Below are 7,735 nucleotides of genomic sequence, written 5' to 3'. Positions count from 1 at the left end.
TTTTGGGGCGACTTCCCCCCCCCCCCCCCCTTTTTTTTTTTTTTTTTGCTTATTCAATTAATACTTACCCTCACAGTTGAGGGGGGGGAGTTTCATTTAAATTTTGGCAGTATTGATGGAGACAACTTGTTGGTGGGAATTCTAGAGCCCTGTTCTTGTGAGCTGGCGATCCTCTTGAGGGTTACGATTTGGAGGGAATGTCTCGGGCTTGTTCTCAGGAGTGAAAGGGTGAAATGAACTTGGCTGTGCTTTCCGCTGGCACGTGCGATAGTGATAAGGATTTCCGTGAAGAACGGTACCTCCAGCACCAAGTTTTGCATGCTCACCTTGGGCTTGCTTAGGAGTGCCTGTCACGTGGTTGATTTTTGTTTGAGCTGGAAATTACATGCTTGGTAATCATCCGATCTCCAGCAGATGCCTGGCTATTAAAGCCTAAATGACTGGTTTGGGTTGTGTGGTTTTTTTTTTTCTTTTTCTAAAAAGAGGGCAGAACATATCTACAGCCTATCACTTTCAGATACGTTTACCTTGATAAATGAAGCTGCACACACGAACGAATCTTTGCATACAGGCACGTTGTGCGCTAGACCGAGTGTCTAGCAATTAAACCGAATGTGTAAATTGTGTATCAGCTCTGATGAGGACAAAAGATGTCGTGCTTCAAACCCGATCTACGTCAAGGGTAGGGAGAAGTAAAACTCGGAGAGAGCTGTTTCGCCAAGGCAGCAAAGTGTCATAGTAAGGAAATAACTAACCTAGGTACACGGCGGAGGGGAAACTGTAATGATATTAGCACAGAACGGTCGGCACAAAAGCAAAAAGCGGTGAGGTAGAGCGCCTGTCCGTGCCGGAGACTTCCGTGTAATGGGTACTGGTGGGTGATGGAAGGAGAACCCTAATGCCCGACGTGACTGGGGGTAGCTGTTTGGGATGGTCGGGTTGAGCCAGCAACGTGGGAATGGTCCCACAGAACTTACCTCAGCTCTATCCGTGCAAGGACAAACCCCTGATTGGAAAAAAGTAAATACACAGGGTGCTGCGCGTCTGCTGCCCAGATTGGGAGGCCTAATACTGAGGAAAGTCTGGCAAATGCAAAGCCTAACGGAGCACACACGACAAACCTAAGCTCTCCCGGTTTAGAAGTGTGTTTTGATAGAGGACGGTTTGTCAGCAGCTAGCCTCGGATCAGGCGGTAAGCGAGTCTGTATTCCTAACTATCTACACAGTGTTTGGTGAAAACTAATACTAGCTTATCGCCGCTAGGTAATAGTAGCGATTTTAATGCGATAAAAGTAAATATCTACATTGCAGTTTCAGGAGGAGAGGCGACAAAAGCAAAGTAAACCAAATACCAACGCTGCTTTTAGAAAGACAGAGGCATAGATTCCTTCTCTTTACCTCGCTGGCTGCTCACTAGCAGCTCCGAAAGTGAAAAACGCGCTGCATTGAAAGGGGAAATGGGAATTAATCACGGAACTGTAACACTCCAGCAGCTACTTAAGCTATGGTTCCTATAGAGTTTGGAAATCTAACTCTAGTGGTGCCGTTATAAAGAAGAAGGACATAAACATCACGCTACAGAAAAGCGGGAAACAACGAAGGCAAATGTGAAGTTCGAGGAGTGAGTGAAAGGTGGTGAGAGCACACAGCGAGCAAGTGTTGTAGCACATAACAAGCAGAAGTTTTGTGAAAACCTGCAGATTGCTGGAGATGAGAGAATGCTTGGAAAAAATGGTTTGTTTTGCAAATCCCTTCCCAGTTTGAGATGCTTATGAGGACAGCTTCGCAACCCCAGAATTTACTATAAATACATTAGTATGAATACACATGTATTATCAATTCAAATGTGCATATTGTTCTTTGTGTGTGTTTTATAGTACTTATGCTTTGCTTTTGCCTAGGACTTACGGAGTAATAAACTGCAAATAGATTTTTTTGTATCGATGTACAACTAAATCTTGCAAACTGGTAATTTAAGACTTGGTTTGTAGCTAACACAGCATGTGCTGTTAGCTGGAGTATTAACGTTTACTAAATTTAACACAGACTGGTATTACCAGCCGAGCTTTGCTTTGCAAAGTAAAGACTGCCTTTGTGTAGTAGGTGTTTTCTTCCTAAACATGTCCTTTTCTACAAGTTAAAGGAATGGTGCTAGGATATTCTATTTTAAAAGACACGTCTGAAGTATTTTTAGCTAACACAAACTGTAGTGTTTTGATTATAAAGAATGCAGTTTGCTTAAAATATTCAACTAAAAATAAATTCCAGTCTAGAAAAGCTTAAAAAAGTATATTTTGTGTTGGAGAGAAATGTTTTGTACCCCAGGCTGAGTTTGTACACTTGGGATGTTTTTGTTGTGGAGTTTTAGTCTGTAATTTGCTGTCTCAGACCTAGACAGTCGGTTTGGTAGAAGAGAAGCGTACCAGAAGGAGGTGAGGCTTTTTTGAACTTGGTGTCATGGGTAGGTGTTTAAAGTCTCTCAAAAGCAGTAGAAGGAAAATAACATTCTGTTGAGAGAAGGTGAATTACTATTTATTTTTAAATAGTCTGGGTAATTTCTGGCTGCGTGTTGGGTGTTTGTATGGTGTTTAGATGTGGTATTATTATTTTGAGTTCTTCCCTCATCATTCTCCTTCTTGCAAAGTTTTTTCTGTTTGTGTATTTGCAAGTCTTGTGTAGCGTACACCCTTTTGATGAGGACAGAGCGAGCAGTTTATTTTGAGGATTAGCCGGTAGTGTTGCATGGGGTTGTTGTGACCCAAGTGCAGGACCCAGCACTGAGCCTTGTTGAACCTCATACAGTTGGTCTCAGCCCATCGATCCAGCCTGTCCAGACCCCTCTGCAGAGCCTTCCTACCCTCCAGCAGAGCAACGCTCCCACCCAGCTTGGTGTCATCTGCAAACTGACTGAGGGTGTAGTCAGTCCCCTCCTCCAGGTCATTGATGAAGATATTAAACTGGCCCCAGTACCGAGCCCTGGGGACCACCGCTGGTGACCGCCCACCGACTGGATTTAACTCCATTCACCACCACTCTTTGGGCCCGACCACCCAGCCAGTTTTTTACCCAGCGAAGAGTTCGCCCATCCAAGCCACGAGCAGCCAGTTTCTCCAGGAGAATGCTGTGGGAAACGGTGTCAAAGACTTTACTGAAGTCCAGGCAGACAACATCACGCACACAAAATGTCTTTCTGAACACTTTTACCACTTTGTTACATATTCTGCCTTGCTCAGGAGTGCTGCGTGAGTGAGTATGACTGGCTGCTAGGCTTCATCTAGTGTAACCACAGTGGAGGGGGGTACCTCCTTTTTTGGCAGCAGCTTCACACTTATATTGGATTAAGTGTAACGTGAAACTGTACCCGAAATAATTGGTTTTATGCTTCTAGAGGTTTTCATGGGGACGTACGAGGTTATTAAGATGCATACACTCCTTCACAAGGAAACAGTTTTAAGTAGTTGCCCATGTTTTGGAATGTATATGTTTTTCCTTTGCTGGCCCACCTTTGAAACTGGTCATCTTTACTCAAACCTGGAGCAAAGGCTGCTTTAAAAGCTTGGCTTTTGTTTCCTAACCTTGATGCCTCATCCCAGTGTGTTGTAGCTACAGAATAGTTTCTTGCTCACCTCTGTACACCCTCAGGCACTGAAGTAGAAGCCTGCGGAGCACATGCCTATCCGTGCAAAGAACAGTCGTCTTTGCAGAAACCCAAGGGATGCTGCAGTCACAAGAGGGTGCCTTCATTTACTAGCGTTCATACGCTGAATTGGTGATGCTTACACCCTGGAACTGGTCAGCGTTTTAATAAAAAATGGATATTTCATAAGGAGCAGGCCTGGTTTTGTGGCACTGGTGAGCTTAAACCAAGCAGAGGGAAGTACAGCAAACATCAACAGAGGTGTGGGAGGAGAAGCATCTGAAGGCACATCTGACCGTATAGCAACAGTCTCCGCAGCCTCCCTGGGGAGTCGGCAGAAGTTCACGGTCGTAGCCTGAAGTTGGGTGGAGGGAAGACCTGGTGTTTTCAGAGTCCTTGCTGAAATGAGGGGCTGCTGCGGGAGCAGGGTGGGCAGTGAAGAGCCGGTGATGCTGCCAGACCAGATTGCGCATGCCGTGGGAATTGGGCAAACAAAACGAGCGGGGAGTTGTTTGTACTGGGGAAGGACAGCTAGCAGGGAGTGTATTTTCAAAGAGAGACTGAACCAAAAGTACTTTCAATTCACTAAATCATTCCATGTCCATGCTGAACTCACGAGTCATTCCCTAATCCTCTTTCAGCTCTCTAGGGACTGATAATAGGGATGCTGCAAACAGCCTGGGCCAATCCTTGCTGCAAAGGGTTAATTTTGAACCATGAAACAGGCTTAACCTTTACTTTTTGGGGTGATGGTGGTTGTGGAGTCCTCCCCACTGCTTATCTTTGATCACATGAGATTTGAGCGAGTAGTTTCAGAGATGCAGAGGGTGGATAGTGTATGTTTTTAATGGCTGAGCTGAGGAAGCACATCGATGGGGAAAAGTCACTGCGCAGATGAGAGCAGCAGGCAGAGTTGCTTGCTAACCTTTATAGTCTGTTTTTTGGCGAGAATGTGTACGCTTTGTGCAGAACAGAAGCCAACACAAAACATTTTTTCTCTGGCCGCATGTGTGCTTTTGGTGATAGAAATGTAGCTGGTTGAAATTAAAATCCCCTTCGTCCTGAGCAGGAATCCTCCATCTGCTTGAAGGAATAGAGCTTTGCAAGACAATCTGAGTAATTTTGGGGATATGCAGGCAGATCTATACCAGACCTTCATTCTGGAAAGACAATTGTTCGTAGATATGAGGAAATATATGTCTTCAATAGTCTTTTAGTTCCAGTTCACAAATTAGAAGCGCCACGATACAAAAAATTACAAACACCATGGCGTATTTGCCATTAAGGAGATGAAAATAAGCGGTAAGAATGGCTGGTGTGTTGTGTTGTGTGGGGAGGTGGGGGTTGGATAGAGCGGACATGGACATTTATCCACTGTTTAGGGAGAAAATTGCTGAATGTTACTTTGGTTCTCTGTTGTCATTAGGGGATGTGTGTATATGTATACAAACACTGCTGGGATTTTCAGTTTTATTTTTTTTTTTCTATTTTAGCCATGAAATTGCAGAAGTTTAAAATACAGTAACGAGCCTCTTCTTACCCAACTGCTTAAGTTGAATACCCGTGAAAAAGAGGTTTGCCGATTACGTGTTTCATCCACACTGAACAATAACCCTGCTTTCCTTAAGTCATAACAGTCAAGCCTGCCACGGAGTGACAAGACCTGGCTTTTCCTTCAGTGTGATTTGATACACGTTTCAGTTTGACATTATGTAAATACTCTGCTATTAGGGACGAAAATGACATAAAATTGCATCCTTTCTCAATGAGGTTTTAAGTTCGTTCAGTAGCTTCTCTCCGTTTTGAAGCTGTAATAAAGATCATAATTAGAATCCGAGTTGCTTAAGTGAGAAATTAGCATGTTCTTAAATGCTGAGCCGAGCCAGGTTCCCAGTGAGACCCCCTCCGGGTATCTGTCCTACCCCAAAGCGTTTTCCCTAATATCAATTTGCGTTCTAGACGTATTAAAGAAAATCATATTCATTGCCACCTAGCAGTTAATCAGAGCCTTCAGATAGGCTTGAAATAATTTGCAGCCTAACTGCCGAAACCACCTGCATCCATTCATTTCCTACAGCCGTACCCGGGCACGCACCAAAAGTTACCGGAGAGTGTCAGTCTCACCCAGTACCAGGACTGAGACAAATTCACTCCATGCATGTCCTTTGTTCTTACAAATTTGTCACAAATATACTTAAGCCCGCCCTAGACCTCCTTGCTTACTGTTTTCTGGGCTGTGGCCAAGGGAACAGAAATCTAATGGCTTTTACTTGATATTCTCCCTGTCAAAAATATATTTCCCTAAAGGTTTTGATTTGTTTTTGTAGAACTGGGCACTGATATAGATATGTTACCTATTAATATATATTTTACTGTGTAAATAAGATTCTAGCAGATTGGAATAAATTAAAACCGTAGTGGTGCTAAAATAAACCTCATTTGTAAATGAATTAAAAACAAGAAGCAAAGAACACTAACACTTTAGGAAAAAAGACATTTTCATGATGCAAAATACAGATTTAATTTCCAAATAAGTGAATGGTAAACTGTAATTGTATGATGTGCAAGAAAATACTCGGAACATATGAAATAGTAGTCGCAGATTTTATAGTCAAGATGTTCCCTTTCTGGTTTTCCAAATTGTCGCAGAAGATACCAAAGGATAAAGCAAATAAAATCCTGTCTTTGCAATTGACCTAGTTGGCTGGATGATATTGGTGGGAGATGGATTCAGATCTCTCTCTCTGTGTTTTTTTTTTTAAATGGTGAATTTTTGTGATCTGATGTCTCTCCTGCGAGTTCTACCTAATGTGCTTCTGATACGCTCTTGTTTCCACAGGCCAAGGCTGCAAGCACAAAGGAAGTTTGCTCAGTCCCAGCCAAACAGTCCCAGCACAACTCCAATAAAGATAGTGGAGCCGTTGTTACCCCCTCCTGCCACTCAGATTTCTGACCTCTCCAAAAGGAAGCCCAAGACGGAAGATTTTCTCACTTTCCTCTGTCTTCGAGGTAGGAGTCTTGCAGCAGCCTGGGGACAGTCTCATTCAAAGAACGAGCTGTAGCACTGCACGGCCAGTAGCAGCTAGACAAGTGTAGCGGTACTACACTTGACTACATTGTGTGCATTTCAGCTCTCAGCAATTTGACTGTATCTGCAGCAGGAGCATTTGAGTTCCTGGTTGTAGAGACCACAAAACGAGGCCAGTAATAGTGCAAAAGGAAATTGTTTATATGCTTAGCACTCTGTTATCCTGAATGGGTTTTTGTCTCGGTCTCTTAAGTCCTCCCCATCCTCCTTTGTTTTGTCTGACTATAAACTGAAGAAGTGCTTAACTTGCCTGAGTACTTGTTCCTGCAAGAGGAGAAATCTGGTTGGAAATTCCCTTTCTCTACCTACTCACTGTCCTTTATTGTTCAATCTGAGTGCAGCTTTTCATCTGATAGCGGGTGAAGGGGTTGCTGCTGTTCTCAGCTGCCCCCAGAGCTGGATTGTTCCCATGGTGATAATTAAAAGAGATGAGCTCCTCCACTCTGCAACCCAAGTGCAGACCAGGCACCTGAAGTTGTACAGCAGGATACCCGAATTCTCTCCCAGTAACAGGTGCCTGAGCCTGGCTGGAGCTGTACTGTGTGTGTCTGGGATCACTGGTGCGTGTCTGTGAGCCTGCATGTCAGACTTGGGAACTTGAGCGTGAGGTACAGCTGGCTGACTGGATTAAGCTAAAGAAGGAGACTTTACCCGAGTGGACATTTTTCTTGGGACTTTCCATGGCCTTGTGTCCCAAGTCGTGTACCGAAGATGGCATCTTTCAGTTTAATCTCCCAATTGTCATGTTAGCTCTCATGGTGTTGGCTGTTTTGGCAGTTGCCCCATCTATCCCCTTAGCTAGTCACTGCTCCAGCCTCGATGTGCTGGAACAACATCTCTTGCTGTTGTTGTGTTTCATTACCTGCTGAAAGGGTGTGCATTTGTTACAGGTAGGGCTTGTCTGCAGAAGCCTTACCTCATGGATTGAATCCTTCAAAGCTTGTGTTTTGAACTCCCCTTTCCAGTTCTGAGGTTGCTGTTGCATCTGCAAGCAGCACTGGTCACCACCA

The 7,735-nt window shown here is 44.0% G+C and overlaps 1 protein-coding gene across 1 annotated transcript in view; it reads left to right on the top strand.

The window, feature by feature from the left end:
* The window catches only part of JARID2 (jumonji, AT rich interactive domain 2), a 99,957-nt gene that overhangs the window by 27,369 nt on the left and 64,853 nt on the right, over window positions 1-7,735 (top strand). Inside the window, exon 2 of the mRNA XM_009706104.1 lies at window positions 6,477-6,646. The gene's annotated coding sequence lies outside the window, so the exon portion shown is untranslated. The remainder of the gene's footprint in view (window positions 1-6,476; window positions 6,647-7,735) is intronic.

Source organism: Cariama cristata, unplaced genomic scaffold, assembly GCF_000690535.1.
Source record: "Cariama cristata isolate BGI_N322 unplaced genomic scaffold, ASM69053v1 scaffold9350, whole genome shotgun sequence".
Taxonomy (NCBI): Eukaryota; Metazoa; Chordata; class Aves; order Cariamiformes; family Cariamidae; genus Cariama; species Cariama cristata.
Note: the sequence above shows the minus strand (reverse complement) of the source record. Positions and strands in the feature narration are given on the sequence as shown.